At 47.2% G+C, this 27795-nt stretch overlaps 1 pseudogene; it reads right to left on the bottom strand.

Annotated features, from left to right (window-relative positions):
* Positions 1-27795, bottom strand: part of LOC112249510 — a 70702-nt pseudogene that overhangs the window by 29670 nt on the left and 13237 nt on the right.

Below are 27795 nucleotides of genomic sequence, written 5' to 3'. Positions count from 1 at the left end.
TAGATTCTTATCCAGTAAAATACTAGTACAACAAGCTTCGTAGTCAAAGCTAGGCTAAAAAAACGAAATCAACTATGATGTCGTTAGTTGGAACTAGATCATCCATAAACTGTTGCATGTTTCTGTCATGTCTTTTTGACATGTTTTACCTTGGTGTTATTACAGGCCCAGTCTTCCAGTTCTCTACTGTTATGATCAGAGCCTGCAGACCACCGCCTGTATACCTATGTAGTTATTAGAGCTTGTCAATGGTCCATCCTTCACTAATGCACTCCTGCTTCCAGTTGAACATCCCCACTGGTGTCTCACATTGCATTTGCCCAAGACTCACATAGGATATATACGTCATGGTGTTTTTAGTGTGATGTTTTCGGAAACAGACAGGCCTAGCTCCTAAAGGTAAAAGATTGACATATGCCTAATGGATGGGCCTGGGCACAGGACACAGGGCACAGGGCACAGGACACAGGGCACAGGACACAGGACACAGGGCACAGGACACAGGACACAGGACACAGGGCACAGGACACAGGACACATACTGCGCCTGAGACTAAACAAATGGTTAATCAAAGTAAATATAAATAAATACAGTTCATAGTCGACGAAAGCAGAATAAGAAGAATGCACATTTATTCATTTCATTTAACAACACTATCAGACAGTTAATATGAGTTTCCATGATAAATACATCCACTGTTTATCATCCTATGTTAGAGGCTAGCAGTAACCCTATCTACCAGACCAGGGTGGGGGTGGGGGCCTTAAACCTTTGTTGGCTGTTTCTCTATAGATAGCACCCCCATGAGATGTGATTTAAAGTGCCCGAGGTTTCAAAAGCTGTCCCCCTAAGGACACAAGCTGTCCAGTAGACAGACACACTGATGCAATCAACACCAAGCCTTCATGAGGCTTCTGTTCACAGTGTGACCAGTGCTAAGCTGCTCCTGGGGTGGTTTACCATTAGGCTAGGACTGCAGACGGAGACGTGACAGCTGTTGAAGATGAGCGAGAGAAACACAATTCTCCTCTAATTGCCATATGTGCAAAATAAGTCAATCTCAGCAGAAAACTGAAAATAGCTCCAATCTTCATTTGTCAGAGCTGAGGACATTTCAACGGAGGTGACGTTTCTAAATGGCACACAGAGAGAAGAGATTAAAGACAGAAAGAAAGCCCCATTTTGCTGCTACGAATCTCTTCCCTTGTCAAAGCCGATGACATAGTCAGAAGGCTACAGTGCAGATGTTTAGAATAGCTCTCATGCAGAGCTTAACTAGACAAACACTCAAAGCCTCCTCTGTTGTCGCTCCATTTGGGATCCCCCATGTCCTCCACACAAACCACAAAAAGGGTGAGAATACGCTGGTGTATCAGGTTAGCATACATTCCCAGTGTGTCCTAGCACCCAATCCATCATTCTTAATTAGAGTGCTTCCATGGAGCGCAAGGGGGATAAAAAAGAGACAAAGATACACACTCAGAGTGAGAGTGGAAAGACACACACTCAGAGGGAGAGTGGAAAGACACACACTCAGAGGGAGGGAGGAAAGGAAGAAGGGAGGAGGGAGTTAATAGGGCAGAGGAGAGGAGAGAAGGAGCAGAGGGCAGGGAGTCATGTCAAGAAAACTAATGGAGACAAGGCCCAGCCCCTGACCTGTGGGGCTGCTGTAGGCTGCCTCCCTGCTGCAACACATGCAGCTCTGTCTGCTCACTGACACACTCGCACACATACGCACACTTTGTGCTGACGGGGCCTGAGGAATTGGGTCAAGACTCATGGTAGCACCAGAGTAGAGAGGCCAGCACTAACGTACCGGACACCTGTCATCAATGCCTATATTTTTATATTTAGTAAATCATTTTGACAGTAACCCCCCAAAAAGTTTTTTTTTACTGATTGAATGTAAGGGGATATCGGTGAATAAATGCTCTGGTCAAGGCTACGACGGCGCCAGTGCAGTGAGTGGAACTTACTGGGGTCTTCAAAAGTGCATAATTCAAGTCTAAGTTGAAATTGGGTGCAGCGCAATGGACACAAAACGCACAATGTCTCAGGAAAGACTGTCTGGGCTGTCAATACTGAGTAGGCATATAGTAGGCCGCAACCTGGATCTACAGGCCGTGGGGAAAGGACTTCAGAATACCATGGGAATCTCTCAATCTGGATTTCATTTCATATCATGAAATTGACCTTGAATGCAGCCCATTTGTGTAGGTCATTAGACAGACAAAAGATGCTGCGTTCGACAATAAATAGCTGCTGAATTTATCCTTATGTTTGTTGTGAGGTAAATGTTTCAGTTTTGTTTTCGATTGTTTTATTTGTTTGTTTTCCCTGTGAAACACATTGCGTTGCATTCCATGTCTGAAATGTGCTGTATAAATGAGGGTTGTCACGGTACCAGTATCCTGGCAAGGAAACAAAACATGAAGCGGAATATATTTCTTGAGGAAAAATGTCCTAATGTTAGAAACAAACAGCATTATGTTGTCACCTAGAGTAACATCTGTTTATTGTGCAAGCTATAGCACCCACAATTTGACATAAAGTAGGTTTTATAGGACCATAGAGTTTAATTTAAAAATGTAAAAAATGTAATTGCCATAGAAAATATGGAATTGTAGTATTGCGATACTGGTATCGTGACAACCCTAGTGTAAATAAAGCTTGATCTTATTTGATTTGAGGGAGGACTGACTGTATTGTTTGGCATTAATAGACTGGTTTTACGCAAAACAACTTTCTATCTAAGCGGGAGAGAACGCGAGGGATGGCTTATGTCGTGCAGGTTCATGTAGTCTATACTGGACGGTTGAATATTTAAAACAAATCTATTGGTTGCTGATTAGTATGCTGTTGTATCTATACTGAACAACAATGTCAACACAACATGCTACAATTTCAATGATTTTAATGAATTACAGTTCATATAAGGAAATCAGCCAATTGAAATGAATTCATTAGGCCCTAATCTATAGATTTCACATGACAGGGCAAGGTGCAGCCATGGGTCTGCCTGGGAGGGCATAGGCCCACCCACTTGAGAGCCAGGCCCACCCACTGGTGAGCCAAGCCCAGCAAATCAGAATGAGTTTTCCCCCGCAAAAGGACTTCATTACAGACAGAAATACTACTCAACACCCTTCCCACCTCAGACGAAGAAGCCGGATGTGGAGGTCCTGGGCTGGCATGGTTACACGTGGTCTGCAGTTGTGAGGCCGGTTGGACTTACTGCCAAATTCTCAAAAATTATGTTGGAGGCGGCTCAAAACTTGAGACATCTGTGGCATTGTGTTGTGTGACAAAACTGCAAATTTTAGAGTGGCCTTTTATTGTCCAAAGCACAAGGTGCACCTGTGTAATGCTGTTTAATCAGCTTCTTCATATGCCACACCTGTCAGGTGGATGGATTATCTTGGTTAAGGAGAGTTGCTCATTAACAGGGACGTAAACAAATTTGAGATAATGAAGCTTTTGTGCGTATGGACAATTTCTGGGATATTTTATTTCAGCTTGTGAAAAATTAGACCAACACTTACAGGTTGCGTTCATATTTTTTTTAATGTTAATGTTAATTTGACTCTCTGCAATGTTTGAATTTCAACTTTTAGTACTGAACAAGTAATTGCATTATTGCCACCAGTCAGGAGTCTAAATGTCAGCCTTGCGACACCGTGTATAGCTTTGTGAAATGTTAGGCTTAAGATATGAAAATGACAACCAAATAGTTCTACCAATAGACATTTTTCCTTTAGCTAAAGCAAAGCTATAGGTTACATGCCCTGGCACCACAGAACGCCTATCATCAATTCGATAGGCAGCCGCATAGATATGTTGCAATTTCAGCACCATGGACAGCGATCGGTAAACTATACTTGGTGAGTGGTGGGTGGGGAGGTGAACTCCTTTGCGGGGGGGGGGTCTAGACAAACTGCGTTACGCCAGTGTAGGCCAGGGAAGGTTAACAATTGCTTGTGAGCTGTAGAATTTCACTTTACTACTCTAAGTACTGATAAAAATTGATTTGTTTTGAGCACGGAAAAGGAGAAGGTGTGACAGTTGTACGGATGGGGGATTTGGAGCCAGGGGAGAAATTGGACTTCAACCAGCCAGATCATTCAGGAGATTAAACAGGTCTACAAAAATCTTGAGGAGCTTCTGGCTCACTGGTACACACAGCAAGCTGAGACGAAACAAACAACATACTTAACTACTAAATGATAATGACTTCACAGTTACAGTAGTATCTGCATGTTGTCTTAAACCTCTAGATTGGAAAGACACAAACCAAACCGAGGTTTGAGTCTCTCTCTCTCTCTCTTTCTCTCTGATTGTATGTAAATGCTTGTGCTAAAACTGTCACACTTGTGAGTGTTTTTCTTAAACCGCTTTAAAGGGGTTTAGGCACAGATGGCTCATCCTCTCTGAGGACCCTGTCGCCTCTGCCTCCGTCTCGACCGCACCTGCTCCAAGATAAGCCTGATGTTACAGTGGGGCTGGGCTAAAAAATACTGTTAATGCACAGCACTATACTAACTTACAGCTGGTCTATTAGGCCTCCTGTAGGGTCTCAGCACAACACTGCGTCCACTTATAGTCTATCCCTCGATCAACACTCTACCTCCATCTTAGGCTGGACAAAATAAGGCGAGGAAAGCAATGTTGCACATCTGGAAGAAATCCTGAGTAGAGAAAGAAAAGAGCATCCAACCATCTCAAAGACTATAACATCTAGCAAAAAAAAAAGAAAGAAATGCGTGTCTGTGTAAAATAGTTGACATGATAACTGGTGCTCAGGGCTCCCTGGGTGATGTGGCACTCTGTCTCTACGCTCCTCCTCTGTTCTATTTCCACCCAACGCAAACAGCAGTGGTCTCTCAGTACTGCTGCTGCCTCCTCTCTACAGCAGTACTAGAATAACAGGCTCTCTGGTCTGGTCTGATACCAGGCAGTGCTGCTCTGGATGGCTGAATGGGACATTAGAGCGAGCAGCCATTAGGGGGATAGTCAGAGCCGGTCGGTCCCAGAGCCGCAGCGTGGGGAATACCAGTGGTAGCCAAAACCAACAGCCAAACAGATGACCGCTTGATTATTTGGGGTGGGGGGGGGTCTACACTGTGGTCTCCATGTTTATTTTCTCCAAAGGCGGAACCCATGTCTGAACGAATTACCGCTTGTCTCTCTTAACAAAACACGGGGAGCGATTAATGACGCTGGCCCTGCCTGGCGTTGGTAAAATATGGGGTTTGATTTAAACAAACTGTTCCTTCTCAGTGGTGCATATCTGGTTACTCATTTGGCCATGTGCTGAGTTTAGGGTAATTGCCGGGGTCTATCCCTACTAACCCAACATGTGTGGTGCTGCGTGGAGCAGAGAAACCTGTAGTCTGTAGTTTCAGCCTGCTCTGTGGTAGCAGACAGAGAGGCCACTGACAGCAACACATACACTAAGTTTACGATACCACATGATGAGTGTGCTGAGGGGGAGTTAGCAGTGTGCTGTACAAATACCAGAAGTGGACCACCCTCCTCCTATGAAAATACTTCATATGCCACGGCTGATTTTTCTGTTTGATTTGGACTCACTTCCCTAGTGTGGCCTCTCATCTCACACAGCATCCTTATGGCATGCTCTATCCCTCAGAGTGTGGAGTATGGATGTCCTTGCCCCATCAGGGAATTGAAACCCTTTCACTTCCATCCTGTTCTTGGCTATGGACTTCCAATCTTTATAAGCCTGTGTGAGCTGCTTCCCAAAACGTAAAATCCATTACAAGCATGTTTGTAATATCCATCTAGGCTGCTGACTGTCCTCTGCCAGTGATTGTATATTATCCAAGCTGCATGTTTGCCCCAATCACCCACCATCTGGCTTTGTCAGTGAACATTACAGCCTCACAGCCTCATCTGCAAACAACATTGGCTCTGAATGCACAACACAGACAGGCTAAAAGCACAGAGCTGGGAGCTGGGATTTTCTTCAAACAAAACACAGCAGCAAAAAAACACACACAGCTCAGCTTAGACAACAAGTGTAGCTCGGAAGAAAGGATTGAAAAAAAGCGTGTGGGGCGGCCCGAGCTGCATCCACACACAAACAAAGCACACTTTACATTCAAGGCTGACTAGCTTCAGAGATAAGACAACCGTCATGCATTTCCCAACCAAACAACGCAAATACCTCTGCCTATGCTGATTGTCTTTCTCTTGGCGAAGGAGAGATAATACTGGATTCAGATGAGTGGTGCCACCGCACTAGATCAGCCCCCTACTGAAACGGTCACTTAAACGGAGCTGCCCATGGGTTTGGTTGATTGGTTGGTTGGTGGCTCATTTCCATGGAGACGACAGCATTCTGTCTACATGACAGAGTGGTTCTATGGCTCACAAGCTGGTCCCATAGCCGCAGGGGAGAGCAGATTATCTCCAAAGGAGCCTTTTCATTATCAGGAACCCTCTGATCTCACAGCCTAGCCATGCCACAGTGAGATAGTTAGAGAGGACTGGGCTTCCTAAAGGGGCTCGGGCAGACAGAGCAGTGGAGACCACAGCTAAGTAGGGTTGGGTTGAGTTCTTTTTACTATCTCTATGTCCTGTCTATACTCTCAGCTCATCACCAATAGGAGCCAGCCACTTATCATCCTCTCTCTGTTCAAAAAGTGTGTGGCCAGCCGCCACAGAGCAAACGCTAGCTAACAAACGCTATATTAAACATAATAAACTGGGTAGTTCGAGCACTGACTGCTGATTAGCTGACAGCCGTGGTATATCAGACCATATACCACAGGTATGACAAAACATGTATTTTAATGACATTGGTACCCAGTTTATAATAGCAATAAGGCACCTCGAGTTTGTGGTATATGGCCAACATACCACGGCTAAGGGCTGTGTCCAGGCACTCCGTGAGGTGACTTATTGCTTAAATATCTCACCCTCTTGTCTCGCAAACATGAGCCGATCAATGGTTAAATGGGCCTGCTTCGCATTTACTCATAGAGGGTGCTTCAGTACCGTGGTGTGTGGCGGAGCTCATCCGAGCGTGGGCCGATGGGATGTGTGCACAAATAGAAATGTCAGCCGAGGTGTAAAGAAGTGTCACCTCGAGGTCACAGCCGCGGCAACGCCACATCTGTTTTCCTGATTTGTTGCGCAGTGCCGCTGACGGCAGAAGTTCACACATGGGAGGTGTAAAGGTGAAGGGGAAATAAAGATGGGAGTGCCCACGCGTCAGTTTACCATTTAACCCTGACCCCCGGTGTCTCGACTGGCCGGGGGAATGGCTGATCGAGCAAAGCGGTCCTCAGATGGCCACTGAAACAACGAAAACCTCTTCTGTTCTGTCTGAGTAGAGGAGGAGGAAGAGGGGGGAGGAGGAGGAGGAGGTGCAGAAAGGCTGTTGCTCAGGCTACTCAGTGGCTCCACACAAAACAGTTTTGTATGTTTCAGAGACTGGAGGAAGACAGCATGTGGATTCAATATAGTAAACCTAATACTCACTGAACTATCTATCACTGTATTGTAATAACAAGCACAACTGAGATAGCAAATCAAATCAAATTGTATTTGTCACATGCGCCAAATACAACAGGTGTTCACCACACAGTGGAATGCTTACATACAAGTCCTTACCAACAATGCAGTTTAAAGAAAATAACCCCCCAAAAAGTAAGAGATAAGAATAACAAATAATTAAAGAGCAGCAGTAAATAACAACAGCGGGGCTATAGACAGAGGGCACCGTTACAGAGTCAATGTGCGGGGGCACCGGTGTCGATGTAATTGAGGTGATATATACATGTAGGTAGAGTTATTAAAGTGACTATACATAGATAATAACAGAGAGTAGCAGCAGCAAAGAAGTTGGGGGGCAATGCAAATAGTCTGGGTAGCCATTTGATTAGCTGTTCAGGAGTCTTATGGCTTGGGTTAGAAGCTGTTTAGAAGCCTCTTGGACCTAGACTTGGCACCGCCCTCCGTGCGTAGCAGAGAGAACTGTCCACGACTAGGGTGGCTTGAGTCTCCGACAATTCCCAGGACCTTCCTCTGACACCGGCTGATATAGACGTCCTGGATGGCAGGAAGCTTGGCCCCGGTGATGTACTGGGCCGAACGCACTACCCTCTGCAGTGCCTTGCGGTCGGAGACCGATCAATTGCCATACCAGGCAGTGATGCAAGGATGCTCTCGATGGTGCAGCTGTAAAACCTTTTGAGGATCTGAGGACCCATGCCAAATCTTTTCAGGGGGAAAAAGTGTTGTTGTGCCCTCTTCATGACTGTCTTGGTGTGCTTGGACCATTTTAGTCTGTTGCTGATGTGGATGCCAAGGAACTTGAAGCTCTCAACCTGCTCCACTACAGCCCCATTGATGAGAATGAGGACATGCTCGGTCCTCCTTCTCCTGTAGTCCACAATCATCTCCTTTGTCTTGATCACGTTGAGGGAGAAGTTGTTGTCCTTGCACCACACGGTCAGGTCTCTGACCTCCTCCCTACAGGCTGTCTCATCGTTGTCGGAGATCAGGCCTACCACTGTTGTGTCATCAGCAAACTTAATGATGGTGTTGGAGTCGTGCCTGGCTGTGCAGTTGTGAACTGGTTGTACAGAAGGGGACTGAGCCCGTATTGAGGATCAGTGTGGCGGATGTGTTGTTACCTACCCTTATCACCTGGGGGCGGCCGTCAGGAAGTCCAGGATCCAATTGCAGAGAGAGCTCTTTAGTCCCAGGGTCCTTAGCTTAGTGGTGAGCTTTGAGGGCACTACGGTGTTGAATGATGAGTTGTAGTCAATGAATAGCATATTCACATAGGTGTTCCTTTTGTCCAGGTGGGAAAGGGCAGTGTGGAGTGCAATAGACATTGCATCATCTGTGGATCTGTTGGTGTGCAAATTGGAGTGGGTCTAGGGTTTCTGGGATAATGGTGTTGATGTGAGCTATGACCAGCCTTTCAAAGCATTTCATGGCTACAGGCATGAGTGCTACAGAACGGTAGTCATTTAGGCAGATTACCTTGGTGTTCTTGGGCACAGGAACTATGGTGGTCTGCTTGAAACATGTTGTTATTACAGACTCAGACAGGGCGAGGTTGAAAATGTCAGTGAAGACACTTGCCAGTTGGTCAGCGCATGCTCGGGGGTACACATCCTGGTAATCTGTTTGGCCCAGCAGCCTTGTGAATGTTGACCTGTTTAAAGGTCTTACTCACATTGGCTGTGGAGAGCGTGATCACACAGTCGTCCGGAACAGCTGATGCTCTCATGCATGTTTCAGTGTTATTTGCCTCGAAGCGAGCATATAAGTAGTTTAACCCGTCTGGTAGGCTCGTGTCACTGAGCAGCTCTCGGCTGTGCTTCCCTTTGCAGTCTGTAATGGTTTGCAAGCCCTGCCACAACCGACGAGCGTCAGAGCCGGTGTAGTACGATTCGATCTTAGTCCTGTATTGACGCTTTGCCTGTTTGATGGTTCGTCAGAGGGCGTAGCGGGATTTCTTATAAGCGTGTTAGAGTCCCGCTCCTTGAAAGCGGCAGCTCTACCCTTTAGCTTAGTGCGAATGTTTCCAGTAATCCATGGCTTCTGGTTGGGGTATGTACGCACAGTCACTCATGGGATGACGTCCTCGATGAAGCGAGTGACTGATGTGGTGTACTCCTCAATGCCATCGGAATAATCCTGGAACATGTTCCAGTCTGTGCTAGCAAAACAGTCCTGTCGTTTAGCATCTGCTTCATCTGACCACTTTTTTTTATAGACCGAGTCACTGGTCCCTGGTAGCACATAATATTCCTTTTATCATTCAATGATAAAAACAATATATTGAACAATATGCTCGGCAGCTGTATGGCCAGACATCACACAGCCCTCATAAACCACCTTCCAGAAAAGATCAGTGGTGGCTACAAGTGACTTAGTAATTGCTCCCTTAGCTGTTGTCTCTTCAGCTGCACTATAGCTGGATCCATATTCAGTCAATAAACCACTGAGACAGCTGCACAGAGAGAGGCCTAATCACAAAGCCTTCAACTACACGCCCACTCTCTGTCACAACAGCCCTGCGCCACCCATTGACACTGACGACAGCCAGTGATAAGGATGATGGACAGGTGTTGGGTTTCTTGCCAGCCTGGCCGTTCTCTTTAAGGACAGGGATGACAGGGACTGGCATGACTGCAGCTTCTGTCTAGAGTTGCACTCTATTAGAATGTGGGGAAACGTTTAAAAAGGGTTTTGCAAAGACCTCGTGGTTTCACTCTGTTTGGGACCATTTTAATCAGTTTCGTGCCTACTGAACATGACCCAGGTGCAGTAGCTAAAATATCTGCTTGGGGCCAATGTTAGAACGGCAAGTCCCCACTTAGCATAGCGCAACTCTACACGGGAGCTAGGTTAATATATCATTAAGAGCGAGGTCTTGCACAGAGCAGTCAGTTTTCTAATAGAACTAAAATACCCTCTAAAGGGGACAACTAGCAAAGCACTGTGGGATCGCATGACATACCAGCATTGACATTGCAAGGGAACTAATTGCCCTTCTAGAAAAGCCTGAGAGAAAATGGACATTGAAAAAAAACACCTAGTATATTTATGACAGAAAAACAGGACAAATATCTTGTGCTGCGTTCTGACATCATTTCCTAAACTGTATTATAAACCTAACAAATCCCTCCAGGTGTCTTCCAGAGCAGAGGAGAGGAGCGACCAGAGAGGTGCTGTGGCTGTGGCTTAGTCCTGTTGGCACGCCCGCATCCCTGCCTCCCTCCCTCCCTGCCTGCCTCTCCCTATGAATAGAACATGACAATGTCGTCGTCATTTAAAACGCTATAAATATTGAAGAAGAATTAAAATAATTTATGGAAAAAGACGGTTTAACACGGTGTGTTTTTCCGCTCTCGCACGGCGGAGCAATGGGCAGCTGCAGTGCAGGCTGGGAATTCTGTAATTGCTTTTTCTCTCCCTGAAGCCAGCTTCCTGCCTTAAATCAAAAAAGGCAATCTCTGTCAGTAATGGCTCAATTAATAATTAAACACGTGTCTTATCTCTGCAGCGCTCCCTCTATTCATTTTCATCTCTCTGACAGGGACGACTGCACAAACAGCATTAGCACTATCAATAAAAGGAGCATTAATAACAGGCGCTTTCTCCAAAAACAAATCATCACCCAGCTCATAAGCTCTCCTATGACCGTGAACAATAATAGCTGAGGGGATTAATAAAGAAACAAACACAAACACGCTTTGGTTTCCCCACTGATTCTAGTGATGTTGTTTTGTCCCCGGCTGGCGACAGACAGCACAGGGAGGGAGAAACATATTAAGGGCTTGGGCATTCTGAAAGGATTTACTCCTGTTTACAATGTAAATTGAATCAGGGAAACAAATGAGCTTTAGCGCAGGCTCGACAATAACTACGGAGGTGGTAGTGTGGGGAGAGCAGTGACGGCGGAACCATAGAAAGATAATCATTCCATTCTATGGGCGCAACATCCAGCTGAAGCATGGCAATTCTGGAACAACCCAGCTCCCCATGGCACAGTACACAGTGTGTCTGTGGTCTATGTGCCAAACGACGAACCCCCCCGAGCGCCCAGACATAAGTGTTCTGTCAATACAGGCCATCAGGCCCTGATAAAGAAAGCATTTCCAGCAAGCTGCGCTTCGTCAAAACCAATCAGAGTAGGTACCGCAGTGAGGTTTACCGGGCTTAAGATTCCTCCGCAGTGACGGCTGCATTTAATACAGCCCTGTAATCTGGCTGCGTGGGCTACAGAAAGCCCCTGCGCCCTCCCTGCGTTCTCGCTATTACGCATCCTGTCTGCCCCCAACCCAGCCCAGCTCTGCCTGGCCCAGTCAGCCACTCTCTCCTACGCGCTCGCTCCACTCCTCCACTCAGACTCAACAGCCTGCAAAGCTGATTAGCTGGTCATTATTTAAATGGGCGAAAGCCCACAAACACTGTGCCGCCGCCGCGCTGAGGTTAGCAACATCACAATGACCTGGCCAGAGGAGCATCGCCTGGTGCATTACAAACACACTCTCATCTGCTTGTTCTCCCTGCCCCTGACCCACCCAACCTCTTCCTCTCTAGTCTCTTCTCTCTCTTCGTGTATGCAAGAGGTATGACTGACTCTATTCTATATTCCTGGCTGTGTGTGGAGTGGACCTATAGGCTGTTATACCCAAGCCATAGCCTTGTTATTGACATGCAGCAAACAGCAGCCTTCAGGAACAAAGGGCACTCAGCACCTATTGAGTGGCAGGCAGGGCTGCAGAGCAGACAGGCCGCTTGATTAGTGATTCGACACGGGGACCCTGGGCTGTGTAGCACATAATGAGGGCTTAGAGAGCTACCATGAGCTCATAGGAGGGAGAGAGAGGGAGAGAGAGGGGGGGCTTCAGCCCCACAAGGAATGGGTTCTCAACGTTGGTACTGAGAATTCTGGATATGAAAAATGCTAGGAAAAAAAGCTATTCTGAATACCATTCCTCTGGATATTGGTGTTTGTATTGTATGGTTGTTTATATATGAACAGGTAAGGATAAACAAAGCTAAATCCTCCACAGGGGAAGCTAAATGGTTTATTCATTTGTTTATTTGTTTACCCTCATGTCAATTAAGCTAATTAGTCTCTGACATCCGTGACGAGTTGATGTCTACATCCAACTCCAGTGGATTCCACCTCCGTGACGCAAGCAACAGTAGCCTAAACCATGTCCTACCTTTAACCGTGGCTACAGTAACAGTTACATGGAGTGTCATTTGTGTGTGGTGGTGGTGGCTGTTGTGTTTTTTCCACCACTTCTTCTGCTCTCTCGCTCTCCTCCTTCCTTTGTTCCGCTCGCCTAATCCAGTATGTGTGGGCCGGTAAGTTTAATGGAAACAATTTATTAAGTCCAGCTTAAAATGCCATCTGCTGCTAAGCCTCTCAAAGCCGCTAAGCTCCTGGTTTAGCCCGAAGCTCGCTGTGTTCACGCTTACTGTAATGCGCTGTTTAAAATGAGCACAACGGGTCAAAATTAATCAGGATTATATGGGCACAAATCCACTTCAGAAATGGGTTTTCACCAATCTTTCTCCCCCACCTATCCCAAGATGCCCCTGGTTTGGCTCAGGGAACAAATTGGGTTCGTCTGTCCACTCACATGAAACCCCTGTTAGACACGACAGAGCCAAAATGGCCTCCCAGGCAGAGTGAGAGAACTAGAGTGCTGTTCCCCTCAGACATTTCCTGCTTTCACTAGCGTCTCTGTGTGTTTCCAGTTTCTGGTAGGTAGGTGGTATGTCACGCTCTCTTTTTCCATAGGAGCTCTGCTTGAGTTTCGTAAGTACCCACGAAGTATGTTTATCCTCTCCTGGTGGCAGAACCCATACATCCTCAGCGGCTACATTTAGCTTTTTATTCGCCTTCCAAGAACTGAGAAATGTCAACTCTGAACTGCAACCAGATCTCTTTCAATAAATGCAATGCCCCAAAGCCCCACACAAGACTTTAAGACAGTGTTTCTCCTTCAAGAAATCAATAGTTCTCAGGAAGTTCACGACGAAGCTAAACAACAACTCTGATAACGGTTAGATAACGTCTGTCCTTTACCATACTGGAGCTAGCTGGTAGCTACCGGAACCTTCTTACCTAAACATTGAAAGCACCGCAGTCATGCACTAAGGTCAGACTCCAGAAGGTTGAAGAATACTGTTTTCCACAGCATAAAGAAAACGGCATTGATGCTGTGAAGGAGGTAGTAATACAGAGAAGAAGAAATGCTCTAGCAAATTATGAGGAAAAAAACTGTTAGGATTTCTGAGTGTTACTAAAAGGGATACATTTGCCCTTTATCTACTTCCCCAGAGTCAGATGCACTCGTGGATAACATTGTTCTGTCTCTGTGTCCAGTATGAAGAAAGTTTAGAGGTAGTTTCGCAAGCCAATGCTAACTAGCGTTAGTGCAATGATTGGAAATCTATGGTATCTGCTAGCATGCTAGCAGATAGCATAGAATACCAGTCATTGCGCTAACATAGTTAGCAATTACGCTAGCGCTAGTTAGCAACTTCTTTCAAACTGCACGCGGAGACATAAAAATGGTATCCACAAGTTCCTCCTACTCTGGGGAAAAAGATAAAGCGCCTCCTTGCCAAAATCCCGACGTATCCCTTTAAGGCCATTATTGTGGTTGACTGCCTTCAATGATTACTATGTCGGACTGTCAACTTGGTGATGATGCAGCTCATCTAAAATGACTAATGAAAGGTGAAATTGTCAGAAACGAGCAAAATGTCAAAATGCAGGAAATTAGTCAAAATGCTCATTAGCACTTTCAGTGCTTTACCAACTGTGTGCGTGTGTGTGTGTGTGTGTGTGTGTGTGTGTGTGTGTGTGAGTGCGCCCAATTTCTCGGAGCCAAGAGCTGTGTAGGCCCAGTGATCAGAGGCTGAGAGGATTGTAGAATGTAGATTGGTCCCTAAGGACTGAGTGGCAGACTGGTAATAGGACATAGATACAATGCATGGTAAACTAGAGGAAAACATCCCCCAGGCTGCTCTGCATTCTACACACAGGCCTGGCTAACACATACACATGTATGAACCACACATTAATGCACACACACACACACACACACACACACACACACACACACACACACACACACACACACACACACACACACACACACACACACACACACACAGAGGACCTAAAACTAGGATCCATTACAGTACGTTGGCAAAGGGACTGCATGCAATGGTAGCAGCTAACACGATAATAACCTCTCACTCATCACTGAATCAGATGATCCAGCCAGAGCCATCCCCTGGCTTTTCCTTTTCATCCTAATCCTAATCTGGTGCCTTTATTGTTGCCGGACTTTCACACACACGCACATGCACGCACATGCACGCACACACACACACACACACACACACACACACACACACACACACACACACACACACACACAGTGCCGTTGATCCCTGTGACAAACAGGCAGGGACCTCTGATGGGATTGCCTGGATGTAATTCTCCAGTCCTAATCCCTGGGTCCGCATGGTGTGCATTGGACATGGAATGGGATTCACATTAGCAGGATTTCCCCAAGACCTGCTTGCCCACTGACACAGCTAGGCCCTCTCCAGACTGGATGTGGGAGAGAGTCAGTGTGTGTGTGTGTGTGTGTGTGTGTGTGTCTGCACGTGCGTGCATGTGATAAACCAGCAACTCGGCCAACAACAACAATCTTAACTGACAACGACGGTAGTACACTCGAGGCTTGAACATGTGTTCTGGCTGTTTTGAAAATCATGAGCTCCATACTGTAATGTCTGAAAGTTGTAATTTACTGTTTCTGTTCAGGCATAAAACAGGCTGGGTCCTAATCTATCCAAGGCAAGCTGGCCCGCAGACATGCACTCTTTCTATCTCCTCCTGAAAATGGCCCCATTTTACACAATATCCATCATGCGGCATCTGTTAATGGGTCTGGTTCCTGCCCTGGGGGGGACGTGGACTACATACTGCTATCTTTCATCAGGCAGGGGATTGTCCACCCCTCCGCTCCCCTGCCCGCCTCCACATCCTTACACCAGCTCCCCATTCAGCCTGAGTACAGGTGCAGTACTCCTGTCCTACACTCTTCCGACCCCTAAACCCTCCGTCAATTCCCAGTGGACCTGTGATTATGTCGACTGAGAGGCTCAGGCCCCTCCCTCCTCTGTCCTGGCCTCTGGCCGCCATTACTGTCTGGCCTGCTGTCAGAAGCCTTGTAGCCTGGGGGGACCTTCCCATTTATGGATTGGGAGCATGTGGCACGGAGCCTGTGAATCCACTCTAATGAGCCTGAATGCTGTGTGTGGGAAGGGAGATATGTCGGCCTTCGGTTGGGTGTCCCAACACAGTTCCACAGGGAAGAAAATATACAAATGTGGATGTTCTGATTTGTGCTCAATCAGATTCGAATCAGTAGACATCGTTGGCATGTCATAAACTGCCTTGGTGTTCGTTGAAACGTCATCTATAAGGACGATAGCGGACCACACAGGGGGGGAAATGGTTTGTGGTGACTATAGAAGAACAAAAGTCTTACCTTTGGGTGTAGTGGGGGAAAATAGTTTCTCGGATCCTACGTCAGATACCTGGAAGACAAGAGGACGGAGAAACATTAATAGTCTGGTTAGATGGATGACCTCTGTGGAAGACATTGATAGGTTCCAGACGAAAGTGGGACACCTCAGAGAACGTGACAAACTGCATTGCATTCACGACACAATAGAGGACGGGGTTGGATCCTTCAAAAACATCCGCCAAAATGTTAATGATTATAACACACTAATTCTATTCCATTTGGGACCACCAAGATGGCTAACATGGATGTCTCTATTGGGTCCAACAGACATATTTCCACTGATCTACTGCAACGTATGTATATGGACACAAAAACTCTCCGTTCCAATACAGCTCCTGTACTCTACCTCACCCATAGATAATCATCACAGTGCCTCCTTGACTTGTGTTCAATCTGCTTCATTGAGAAGCAGCCCCTTCTCTGCACCTGACTGAGTTCCTTATTCTCACAACGTCCCTCTCTCTAAGCAGAGCTGAACTCTTTCAGTCCAGACAGAGCCAAGGTAACATTAGGGGGCACTGTTGTGCCACCTGAGAGCCAGCCAGCACACTCATACTCACAGCACATGAGGTTGTCAGAGAGGAGAGGAGAGGAAGAGAAGAGGGCACTACTGTATGGTGGATCAGCCTCTGCAGGATCTTAGCAGGAGCTGAGAACGTACAAAGACCCTACACACAACACAACACACGACCACACCGCGACACAATGAACGACCACAACACAACGAACGACCACAACAAGCTAATGCTGCTCAACCGCCAATTGTATATCAAAGAAAATCTAACTCTCGTTCAAGCCACACTGTAATACTGGTCATTATTGAATCATTGTCGTCAAAATATGATTTTAGGAGAAAATGTTACATTAAATATTTGCTTTATCCAACTCTGCATTAAATCACTACTATATAATTTCCACAGTTATAAAGGTTCAGTTGAGAGAAGTTGTTAAGAGGCGAGTCCCTCCTGAGAGTCGAGCAAATACACCACTGTGAGTAATGGTCAGAGACAAAAAGCTGGAAGGGGAAAAAGGCATCTGACTATGAAGGGACAGCAGAAACATGTAGACTAAACACTGGGTTTCCCTCCCTGGTCAGATGTATGTGGAGATTCTGGCAAGCCTCTCCAGAAAGAAAACACACCATACATTTGAACAAAAATACACATCAAACCCGGCCGGCGAGACACAGAACATTTAAACACAGCTCTGGAGTCATAAATCAACCACAGACAACCTGCTATCTTGCGAGAGGGTGACAAAAGTATGCATTTAAAAGATAATATTAACACGGAACATCTTCCTTATCCCACGAGGTCAGTCTTGGTGTAAATCACTGTTTCCCCTCCTCGCCTCCTCGCCAGGACTAAGAAAAGCTGTTAAAACTGAGCATATGCTTCATCCATTGGGCCCCAGTGTCCTTAACTGCCATCATTGTAGTTTACACAGCACAAAGAGAACATATGTAAAGCACTGTCAGTGAATCAGAGGGAGAACACACTGTAAACACAGATGTCGCTCCTTGGCTTCTCTCAGTCTGCTCAAGTGTTCTGAAGACTCTTCTTCTAATACCTTCCAATCTAGACACTGCTACCGCCTTTACTGAACACTAGACTAAAGTGTTTATGTGGAGACACCCTCTCTTTTAATATAAACTATAACAGTGCTCCTCCAGCCTCTAAAGTGCTCCAATAACTCTTTAACACCCAGTCAAGGTATGGTACAGTATAAGGGCATGGTGTATTTTCAAGGTAGAGGTAGAAGTGAATCCTTAGCTTCAGTAGCAGTGTTGTCGTGTGGCATTCCACCCTGTTGGTGAAGAGGAGAAAAAGACAAGTGTTCTGCATTGGCCTCCTCCATTCTCCCAGAACCAGGGCGTCTGCAACACTACGCTCTTTGTGAGCTAGCGCTCCCACATTAAACGCTCCATGTAGCAAGCCTCGCCACCCGTCCGACTGTCTGAATCGCCGGCTGCCCTGGAGGGCCTGTGTGAAAATATGGATCAGGAGAAATGAATGCTTGTCAAGTGGACACGGGAGCTGGGTCGAGGTCTGGGTGCTGGGAGCTCGGAGAGGCCGGCCATGAAAACAAAATGGTTTGGTCATACTCGAAACTACAACTATTACTAGTCCAACGCTCTAACCACTAGGCTACCTGTGTTGGATGTCAAACAGGGGTGTCAAACTCATTTTGCCCCAGTGGCCGCATTTGGTCTTTAACGAGGTCCGGATGGCCACACTGAAAATGTATTATATTTCCTTGCTAGCAAAAAATAGCAAAAAATAGTCCTCTATCCATTATTTTTTGGAATTTTCGACGCTACCTGACTGTCTAGTGAATGTTAGCGAGCTGGACAGTCAAGAAACAGAATGAATATAGGTTGATTATCATGTCTACACAGTTCCAATTTGATTTAGTCATTTTAAAGTACATTGAGTTTGTTTCCCTCCCCCGAACGGTGTTTTAAAAAAAACTCAAATCACCCGTGGGCCAGACTAAGACCTCTGTATCCGTATGTGTTCAGCAAAGGAGAATTCTGTTGCTAGCTAATTGTTTTTATATTCCAACAAACTTAGTTGTTTCAACAACCAGTGTTTAGATGTAATGCTCTGTTTTGTATCCACTCTTCCCCACATGAGTCAGTAATTCATAATTACAAGGCCAAATTACAAAGGCAGTTCTTAGGCATGCCAAAACAGGGTCTGCTTTTGGCAAAAAAATGTTGTTGCTATGAACTTCTGGGTTAGCTTGGTCAAGTTTAAATTTTTCTAGAGGGCTGTTCTGTTGGCAGTTTCTGCGCCTGTGGTTGCGGTGCGCAGAGGTCATGTATAAAATAACTAAATCACACTCTCTTTGTTGAGGGGAACCCTGGCCACTATTAAAAAACAGACAGGGAACGAAAGAGGAGAACTGAAAAAGAGGAGAGGGGAGGAAAGGAGAGGGGGGCACCAACCAAAGGCCAGGTTTTCCAAAGGAAACAGGGAAATCTAACAATTTAAAAACAAAGGAAATTCAAGCCACATTGCTGCGAGCCAAAAGCCCTTGGACTGGGCCGCAGGAAGCCTGACCTTTGGGGCAGTCTGCTATTTGAGCCTGAGGCTTCGTGGCCTGGCCTTCTCTCAGGAGAGCCGTCAGCAGGCTTTAGCTTTCCTTCTCTATTCTATTCATTAGCCATGCTTTATGATTCAGCTTCCTCTGAGCCACACAAGGGCTCCCTGAGGAAACATGCTGCCTGCCTGCTGGAGAGAAAAAAGAGAGAAAGAAAAACGGACAAAAATGCAACAAGGAGGTCATAGGCCTCAGCCGGGGCCTGCTCACAGCAGCTGTGAAATTCTCTCGTTTCCTCACCAGGCCTGGTGTGGGGAGAGCGAGAGAGAGAGAGAGAGAGAGAGAGAGGGAACGAGGCAGGTAGGCGGTGGAGGGGGGTAGGGGCGTGTAATCCCACCAACGGAGTGCTAACTCCCCAAACAGCCACACGCAGCACCATAGTTCCAAGATTTAGGGAATGCCAAATGACGAATTACACCAGTTACAAGTCCCTCAACTTCCCAGAACACGTCTGACGTATTGGCTGCATATATCTCCTGATAATAGCACACAGAGGGAGGGAGCGGGAAAACCAATACTCAACATTTATTGAGACACTTAATGTAGTGGGGCATTTCTGCATCTGCTGTCACTGCAGAGAAATATAACAAATTGTTAGCAATTGTAAAAAGCATTAAAAGCGTTTCCACTCAATTCTGCACAATGAAGCTAATGAGCTTTGGCTGTAGCTCTGTAGCGGGCTGGGTAGAAAGGTAATCAACAGAATGACCTTCAGCCATGAATTTATGAAAGGCATTGATCAGTTAAGGATGTGATTTCACAAAGACAGGAAGGTCAGCAATTACCCACATTCAATTAACCTCATTTAAAAAATACTGCTGAGAGACCAATTTCCCAGTGCTTTATATCAAACGATCTGTCCGGGGCGAAGCCTTACCTTTGATCTACAGCTCGTATTGCGTGCTTTGCATTCCTGAACACTGAGCTAGATATTTCCAAATGGAGGAGGGGGAGGAGGAGGGCTATAGGTATGTGTGGTGGTTAGGGAGAAAAGAAAACCAGAACAAAATGCCAAATAGAGACCCAAGCAGAAACCCTACTCCTAGTCCTCGTGAAAATAATCTCTGGGTACATTTTGTACAGAATAGAATTGTAAAATCATTTGACTGTTTAACTGCGGAATATCAAAAAGAGGCTTTGCTGGAGCTGGATTCTGTTGTGGTTCCAAACCCACAAACTTTCACGTTTGACTGTTTATATTTCAATCATAGCAGATGCTCTTTTCCACATTGACTATCCTCCCAATCCCTTTTCGGAAGCATGTAACAAACACCCACTGACCACCACAGACCAGCTATGGCCTATAACACTCCAACCAAATGCATGCGGTGGGTTTAGCTGACAAAGACATGGGAACAAACTTACTGTATTTCATCCATGGGCCGATACTGATCGATAGTGATGATGCCTTATTGCCTCTGCTCTACCTTTGAGCCTAAAGTCTGGATTCTTTTTTACACAAAGCCAATCAATATGCACCATATTCCCTGCAGTGCTGGTTGATGCATGAACCATTCAGCCATATGTTCCTCCAACATCCCCCTGCATCCCTCCCATGGTACAACCCACCTACCACCATCCATCCATGGGGAGAGGAGAGGGAAGGCAGGCCAGGGAGGGTGTGTCACTACCCCTCCTGTTCTGTCTGGACTAACACAGGTGTGGGCACTGGGCGGCCATGACATGATGCAACACTGCACATCACAGAGCATCCACTTCACAGACCATTCATTTATCAAAGCGGGAGAGGGAGCAGAGAGAGATATGCGGAGTGGGGGGGGGGACTCAGAGGAGGCACGCTAGCTGGCACAGACAACCAAGCTCTCAATTACCCTGGCAGCCCCACTCTGTCCCTGCCCACCCGCCACCTCCCCACACCACCCGCCACACACTTCTGTTAATTTGCGTCCCGGGTTGGTGTTTCATCACTGTCACCCTGCTCCGACACCTACTCTCCTCCTCCACTGTCACCCAACGGCCAACACCCCCTCCAACCTCCTCTACCCACCCTCTGGCTCCAGCCACCTCCTCATGCCTCCTCTACCCACCCTCTGGCTCCAGCCACCTCCTCCTGCCCCACTACCCACCCTCTGGCTCCAGCCACCTCCTCCTGCCTCCTCTAGCCACCCTCTGGCTCCAGCCACCTCCTCCTGTCTCCTCTACCCACCCTCTGGCTCCAGCCACCTCCTCCTGCCTCCTCTACCCACCCTCTGGCTCCAGCCACCTCCTCCTGCCTCCTCTAGCCACCCTCTGGCTCCAGCCACCTCCTCCTGCCTCCTCTAGCCACCCTCTGGCTCCAGCCACCTCCTCCTGCCTCTTCTACCCACCCTCTGGCTCCAGCCACCTCCTCCTGCCTCCTCTACCCACCCTCTGGCTCCAGCCACCTCCTCCTGCCTCCTCTAGCCACCCTCTGGCTCCAGCCACCTCCTCCTGCCTCCTCTACCCACCCTCTGGCTCCAGCCACCTCCTCCTGCCTCCTCTACCCACCATCTGGCTCCAGCCACCTCCTCCTGCCTCCTCTACCCACCCTCTGGCTCCAGCCACCTCCTCCTGCCTCCTCTACCCACCCTCTGGCTCCAGCCACCTTCTCCTGCCTCCTCTACCCACCCTCTGGCTCCAGCCATCTCCCCTGACTCCTTCATCCCCCTTACAGCCATTCTGCCATTAAGAGCCTGGACTGGATCCAAAGCCGCCACGAAGGTCATATTTCATCTGCCATTTATGTAACAATCATGTCAGGGTAGCCATTGCTTTGATAAATATTTCCCCTCAGCAACAACCACGCATAAAGTGAAATCACTCTCTAACCCCAACCCTCTTGCTTGCTCGCCATTTGGCATACCTGGGCCGAATTCATAGCGTCTCAGAGTAGGATTGCTGATCACCAATCAAGTTTAGCATTTTAGATTATAATGATTAATATTACATGTACAGGGGTAACTGATCCTAGATCAGCACTCCCTACTCTTAGATGCAGTACAGTAGCAGTAGAAAATGAAATGTCAGGCAGTGGGACTGATACAGCAGCTAACGTGAAGGTGGATCTGAGACTGGAGTGGCTGCTGCTGTGTTCAGCCATACATGACTGGCCTGCCCGCCTGCCTGTCTGCCACCGCACTGCAACAGGGACACCAAATTAATTATCTCCCTCCTCTGATCTACGCTCGTTTGTCCTTCTTATACTCTTCCCCTGTTCCACAAACTTAATGACCTCCCGAGTGGTCGTTTATCATAAAGCCCGCGAGCATTTCCCCCACACTGTCAGGCAGATAGGCAGGGTTAGTGGGGAGGGAAGGGGGGCGGGGGGCTGGAGGGAGAGAGGGAGGGAGGGAGGTAGGACGCCCCACCAGTCAGAACAGGTGTGGCGCGGGAAGATTACAGACACCCCTCCACATACACACCCAGAAGTGTAAAGAAGACAGAGACACACTCCCACATGACTGTCAACCAGAAACCATTAGATATTGAGCCTCCCTCACCTCGAGCACAATTAACATAGTAATGCATTCCACAGTGTGACTCTGCAAAATGGAGTCGTCCCCCCTGCACACGGTGTCGTTTTCACAGCCAGCCATGATGTGTGTGTGTGTTTCAAGTTTCACGTTTTTATTGTCACATGCACAAGTACAGTGAAAGGCCTTTCTTGCTTGCTCTTTCCCAACAATGCCGCAATCAACATCAGCAGCACGATAACAAATAAATACAAAAGTCAAGTGTGTGTTTGTGTGTGCGCAGGGGAGACGACTCCATGGTCTTCCTTTCCCTAGCAACAGTGGCAGGGTAAGTAAATGTGGAGAGAGAGAGAGAGAGAGAGAGAGAGAGAGAGGGGCTTGAGCTTTGTGTAAAATATTACCCTGTATCTCAGATACCACTCCCCCTTCTCCCTTTACCACCCCCCCCTCCCACACACACACACACACACAATCTCCCCTTCCCTCCCTGCTGTTGAGGAGCAGTTGCTAGCCCTTATCATGGCCGCCTGTCAGTTTATTATATAAATTAGCAGCCTATCAGGGGAGTGCAAGGGCCTGTTTCATCAGCAGGAGAAGGGCAGAGGCATGGCATTAAAGCCCCATGCAGCCAGAGATAGGCAGGGTCACAAATCACAGCGGCAGCAGCCCCCACTTCTACCATCAGCCTCCTGGGGCCACCGTAACCAGATAAAGAGAAATTAGGAAAACGGACATGACATATTTCACAGTACTTGGTACCTGGAGGGGGGGGGGGAGAGACAAATGAAAACCTCAACCAAGGGAAGAGGAGAAAAATAAGGACTGAGGGAAATCGAATAAATCAAAAAGAAAGGAAGAAAAACTCAACTGTAAAGGCAGGAAATGACAGTCAGAGTTGCTTAAATCAGATTACCGGATTTAAATTCCCTTTGAATTAGGGAACTGGGCAAGCTATCAGTGCCAGTTAAGTGAACCTGTGCAGTGATATTCCTGTTTCACATTCCAACAGAGATAAACCTCTGAGAACGGCTTTCATGAAACAGCATAATGCACCGAGCCACATGCTAAATTGGCCTAATAAAGGAAAGACAGACGAAATCATCTAAGCTATCACAATCCATTTAACTCAATTAGCCCCATGCTGAATCTGAACCTAAAACCTGCAGGTAATAAAACAAGGATAATATGTGGCTAGCTAGGGTAGCTCCATCTCTAGCCATGTCATGTATAACACAGAGTGAGGGATCACACTGATAGAGATGGTGCTATCTACCATGCAGGGTTAGATCGCGGGCAGTAGCACAGTCAACGTACTGTGAAAAAAGAGTCCTGGAGGGGGCTGGCAATCACTATGGGCTAGGTGGAGGTCTGAAAGACCAGGCAGGAGGGAGATATAGCCTGGTGGGAGACGGTATTGAGGAGGGAGATATAGCCTGGTGGGAGACGGTAGGAGGAGGGAGATATAGCCTGGTGGGAGATGGTATTGAGGAGGGAGATATAGCCTGGTGGGAGACGGTAGGGTTTTAGAAGATATAGGATGCATTCCAAATGGCACCCTATTCCCTGTGTAGTGCACTCCTTTTGACCAGGTCCCACAGGGTCCCATTCGCGATGCAACCATAGCCTAGCTCAGCCCAGCAAGTTCAGCATGGATAGCTGGCCCACAGCACTCCAAGCCCTCCTCCTCTCCTGCTCTTTAAAGAGCCAGTGCAGACGTTTTTTTTTAAAATCTCATTATCTAATCATTTCTGGGTAACAATTAAGTCCATTACTGTGACGGTTTTCAATTAAACTGGTCAAATAGAAATGAAAATGGATTCTTATCAAAGAGCATCTTCTCAAGCAAGAATATTGCTAGGACTGTCTGGGATAGTGGTCTTTGTGCGGAAGCAAAAACTGAAAAGTAGCTGCTATTGGCAGAGACTGTTTTCTTATTGATCTATTAACTCATTTACTGCCAGGCCAAAATTCCATCCCACCAAAACAGGCTGAAATCTCAAATAGCTCTTACACTAAAAGGGCATTATTATAATTTTCGTAATTTAACTGTATTATTCCAACCTTATAGTGTGGAAATATATATATAAAACATAGGACAATCACGTTTTTAACTGCACTGGGCCTTTATGTCAGAATCCTCTCTCTCTCTACTGACTGACTGACAGACTGGCAGCTGAGACCAGAGATAGAGTCAGGAGGGAGGCGGCTATTATAGTCCAGGCTTGCTGGTCTCTAATTGGTTGGCTAACAGCCTTGACCAATCCCTCGTCTTCCTCCTGTGTGGGTGTCTTCCTAATCTCCTAGGCTCACATCCTTCTGTTTGGTACCTTAACCCAATCCTGACAATAATTAAAATTAGGTGATGACAAGTACCATCCATGTCAAAGCCTCAGGTGCATGACAACAAACCTCCCATCTGTATTCAAGACCACCATTGTTTTCACCAGCATCCTCATACTTTTTTTGAATTTATTTTTTATTTTTTATTTAACTAGGCAAGTCAGTTAAGAACAAATTCTTATTTACAACAACGGCCTACCGGGGAATAGTGGGTTAACAGATTTTTACCATGTTAGCACGGAGATTCAATCCAGCAACCTTTCGGTTACTGGCCCAGCTCTCTAACCACTAGGCTACCTGCCGCCCCAACTATGGAGGCATTGTTCCTGTAGAAAGGATCAAAGTACCACAGGATACACTATAATAATCCACCTCTGCTGCAGTGGAGCTCCATCACCAGCCACCATCCTAACAGAGACGCACGCATATCACAGAGACGCATGAGCCCACTGTGACATGAGGGGCGTCCAAAATGGCACCCTATTACCTATTTAGTGCACTACTTTTGACCAGGGCTCATAGGACTAGTAGTGCGCTACATAGGAAAAAGGGGGCCATTTGGGCACAGCCTTGATCGCCCTGCGGTGGGGAGAGGATAGCTGGAGGCAGTGTGGTTGGTAGGCAGAACCACCTCTCCTCTTACTGCAGCTTGTTAGAGGAAGGTGTCTTAAAGCGCCGCTCAACAGAACTCTTGTTCACCCTGTTTTCCTTCCAACCAGAACAATGTGAGTCATCTAGTGAGCCTACCTCAGGCTAAAAACGAAGTTCTATTCCTCCTCCCTGACTTAAGACCACACTGACTGTAGCCGCTTTGGCTTTGACTTGAAGGAATTCGACCGAAAAGGGATGTTTCTTTAATGCAGTGATAACAAGGCATTGTGACCCTTCTCCTTCCCTTCCCTCCAACCCACACACAGTGTATTTCCACCAACCCAGGGAGGCTGTCTCACTAGGAGAAGAAAAGGCCTGGCTGACGCCACACTGAACAATGTGGTAGCCCAAGGTATGCTCCTCCAAGCACTGAGGGCAGCTTTAACGAGAGGAAAAATGCGCAGAGGGTGGCACATTTTCACCCGGCCGTGCCATGACGTTAACATGAATCATTCCCCTCTCTCTTCTAACAAAAATAAATGTTGTGCCAGAGCAGAGCAGGGATCCAGAGCAGAGCTGAACTGACTGTGGGTGGGGTGGGATGGGGGCCTCTGCGGAGCCAAAGCTCCACACACACTTTAGACTCATTACCCATGCTGTCCACACCCACATCCTGGACTGACTGAGTGATACAATTTATTATATTATGAAACACATATCCTACAACCAGAAACACGAAAGAACTTGCAGTACATACAATAATACACAAGAGGCTAAACTGTTTGTGCGTTTTGGCATGCCAGGATGCGGTTGCTAGGGTAGGAGACTTTAGCCGAGTCTTAGACTTTACATTCGGGTGCTACAGTCGTCCTGGCTTGCTACCGTAACACACAAGCTCCCCCTGACCTTTATCCTGTCAGCATGGCTCTGCACTCTCTCACACGGGTCTGCTGGAGGACTGGAGTGCGTAACAGCATCTCCCAACTGTCACAGCATCGGAATTCAGTCAGGGATTTAGGAATCCCGCTCATATGTCAGCCACCGGCGTGAAAGTAGGCCAGGCTCTCGCAGGATCAATACAGACACTTGTCTGACGGCTGGTGGAGAAATGGGAGGCAAAGTGGAAAACTGAAATGGCAGCTAGTGGGGCAGGAACTGGCAACCCTGGGCAACACATACCCCCTGGCCGCCCCCTTATCCCCCTCCACTCCTCTCCAGCCCCCTTCACAAACAGACATGGTATGCGCTATATAAAGGAGGTTCAGACCTAAGCCCCTGTTCATGTTGGAAAGAGACGCGGCACGTTAAGTGGAATTTACTTTTAAAGCAGACACCAGGCCTCGGGTTACTGGCAGCTGAAACCCAAACTTCTCTGGGAGGCCTTGCGCCCAGGCCAGGCAGGACACCCAACGCCCAGGCAGCCCTTTAGAAATACTTTTCCCACCCACTCAGCTGTCCTTAAAAATAGATGGATGGAGAATAGAGGAGGGAGAGAGGGGGAGCAGGGGTCAGCCCACCTTTATGTTGCTTCATTACACCTCCATGTTTATGAGGGGAGAGACTTCCACCACCGCCAAACGCGGTACCACGTCTACATCGCTGGCCGAGGAAGAAGAGGCCGGGCGGTGTGTTTCTGTCAGGTGCTCATTGGTTGATGGACTTCAGTTGGTGACAAGATGGTGGGAGGAGGGGTCAGGGTCCTAACACCTGAAGGGGGGGGTCCAATATAGAAAGGGCAGCTCAGCAACTGTGCTTTGACCCCTGTGGCGTTAGAGACATGCATCCTTTATTCTGAGAACGGCGTTGGTTTTTTATTGACGTCTTTATTTTACTCGTGACTGCATAGCATGACACAACCGGGGCCCAGGCATGTCAGAGAGACAGTTTATGAGGGAAATGCTGGGGCAGACAGTAGACAGGGGGCGCGTCCCAAATGGCACCCTATTCCCTCTATAGTGCACTACTTTTGACCAGGGCCCATAGGGAATAGGGTGCCATAGTGCACTACTTTTGACCAGGACCCATAGGGAATAGGGTGCCATAGTGAACTACTTTTGACCAGGGCCCATAGGGAATAGGGTGCCATAGTGAACTACTTTTGACCAGGGCCCATAGGGAATAGGGTGCCATAGTGCACTACTTTTGAGCAGGGCCCATAGGGAATAGGGTGCCATAGTGCACTACTTTTG

The sequence above is a fragment of the Oncorhynchus tshawytscha genome, linkage group LG04, assembly GCF_018296145.1.
Source record: "Oncorhynchus tshawytscha isolate Ot180627B linkage group LG04, Otsh_v2.0, whole genome shotgun sequence".
Lineage (NCBI taxonomy): Eukaryota > Metazoa > Chordata > Actinopteri > Salmoniformes > Salmonidae > Oncorhynchus > Oncorhynchus tshawytscha.
Note: the sequence above shows the minus strand (reverse complement) of the source record. Positions and strands in the feature narration are given on the sequence as shown.